Genomic DNA, 2,604 nt, shown 5'->3' with positions numbered 1-2,604 from the left:
GAAGGTTGCATTTTTGAAGATTGATGATCAAAGCACTTGTGTATATGGAGGTTAATTGATAGTATATACAACACTGCCACAGTGCAGTCAAGACATCGCAGTAGAGAAAAAAATTCAGAGCACTTATTGAACAACGACATGTATGCAAACAGCAACACAACACACATGGAGATGAGATGCAGTGCAACAATGCCCTTGTAGCCTACAATGTGTGGTTACTCAATATTTAGAAGCAGCGACACTACTACTGGGGCAACTAGAAGTGTTGTGCACGGGTGACGAGTTGACTGTAGTAGCAGCAGAAGGCACAGGTTGTGAACTTGCGGGCGATCAGCTGTTGCGACGACAATGAACTGTAGACTGCCTAGGTCGAAGGGAACACAGTACGTTGGCCTGTTGACTCTTCACTGATGTTGCGTAAGGGCCCATAATTTGTGCAGAGAGCGTGTGGCCATCCATGGCTCAATCACAGTTGTACGGTTGTGGGTGCTGATATTGCTCTTAAATTTTCCAAAAATGCGGGCATGACCAACTTAGTCGTCTGCAGTTTCACTTGGTAGGCTTAACATTTTTTAAAAGCACCTTAAAAGAACATTGCCAATAATTTGTCATCAAATTGACAAAACACAAAGAACAAACCAGCTTAGCTAGCCTCCCCATTTTGGAAACAGAATAGCAGCTCACTTTGAAGGAAATGGGCCCACATTGTCATCATATTTACTGAGGGCATGCAAAGCCTGGAATGCCAGATTGGGAGCAGTGCTGGGACACTCCTGACGATCTTCTCATGGTAGACACATGCTAGGCATGTAGATATCTTTAATGTGAGAAAAACTGCAAGGCTGGGCAGCAGCATATCGTAGCACCTTCACCATCGGCGTCTGTCAAGAAAGGACGCCTGGTTACGTAAATATTAATGCGTCGACGAGGCGCCGCTCCAAGGCGCCGCTCCAAGGCGCCGATTCGCGAACTGGCCGTTGCCAAGACGCCGACGTGAATTGGATATTTCTAGCGTCTGCACAGCACGGATTTCATGGCGTTCTTCCACCACAGCTGCACCACTCGTTTCAAGCACAGTACTCAAACCACACATTCAGCGCTGAACCGTGGGTGGTCGACGCAGTCACATTTTCGTCACTTGTAGAGAGCAGCACATCCCTCGACGTCCGTTAAGCAAAGGCGGACACGGAGACGCCACATCGCGCTTCGCTGAACTGCGCTGCCGAGGCGCTACGCCACTTCAACATTTCAATCGTCACCACCACCGCGTTGTCAAGGAACACGGATCACACAACGCAGATTCTGTATTGCCAGAGCTCACCGAGGCCAAAGCCGCACTGCCGCACAAGCACTACTCACAGCTTTCCGCCAAGTAACACTGAACCTACAACCAATACACAAGCAACGCAAGCACAATCACACACGCAATGTTGAACAACGCGGGGCCAGCGCGGGCCAGAGAACGATCACGCTGAGAACGAACACGCCGTCGCATGCCGTCGTTGCTTGGCGCAACCGTCGCGCATTCTCAAAATCTCAATCCGCCGTTTTCATTTTCCTGTGCTGCCCTCTGGTAGCAACGTTTTGGTAGGGTGCCGGGGCTTTCGCCGGTTGATTTGTGAACCTGCGCCCTTGTTGAGTGCGCATCGGTTGTGCATTTCGTGGATCGCGAGTAATTATTAATGGCTTCTGCGGGGCAGCATGTCGTTCCTGGAAGCCATGTAGCACTCACCAACTATATATATATATATATATATATATATATATATATATATATATATGGGTGAGCAGGCGTGCTAGCGCTGTTTTGTTACGCTGAGGTACGCTGAGGTATGCTGAGTACCCTCTGCCGGCGCGGCTGCTTTGGAGTTTGTTGTCGCTGACTCCTGCACTTGCACCTTGCTTTTCTTACAATTCTTTTTGCACATTCTTTAGACATTTTGCATAAATAAGAAGTTTTCGAGCGCGCAGCCTTCCACGTCGGATTCAGCAAAGCGGTGCGGTTGTTTACATCGACATCTACAGCCACAGATCGTTGTTAGCGTCCAAAATTGGGGAAAGGTGCATCGCTGGTATGAAAAAAATGTCAAAACGTCAAATAAAGCACACATACCGGCTCATATGATCCGCGTTATTCCACCGTGAGATGAGTCAGTATGAGGGCCTGAGCTACTCAACGGCGACTGTGATCCAGTTACAAATATCGGGCTGTTAATTTATTACTGATTCTCGCTTTTCTTTAACTTCATCATACTTAGTTTGCGCTTGTCATAAAGCATTATTATAGAAAAATGTGCTCACATAAGCGCTCATTTAAAGGCCGTGTTGTTCTCCCGCAAAAACACGGATGCCATCGCTGACACCGTTGGTATATAAATGAGCGAGGCGGCTGTTTATGCTGCTGTACCGAATGTACCGTCTCTTGTTTCGCGTTTGACGCAGAGATAAACAGTACATCTCAGGAATTAAGAAGTGCGTGAGCATACCAACACGTAGAAACCGACCCATCTACGTTGCGAATACGAGCGGCAGCCTACGGGAACGGTGACCTATACAGATAAATTTTTTTCGAAGGGGGGGGGGGGGGGGGGGGGCTTCACCGGT

This window comes from Dermacentor silvarum, chromosome 10 (assembly GCF_013339745.2).
Source record: "Dermacentor silvarum isolate Dsil-2018 chromosome 10, BIME_Dsil_1.4, whole genome shotgun sequence".
Taxonomy (NCBI): domain Eukaryota; kingdom Metazoa; phylum Arthropoda; class Arachnida; order Ixodida; family Ixodidae; genus Dermacentor; species Dermacentor silvarum.
Note: the sequence above shows the minus strand (reverse complement) of the source record.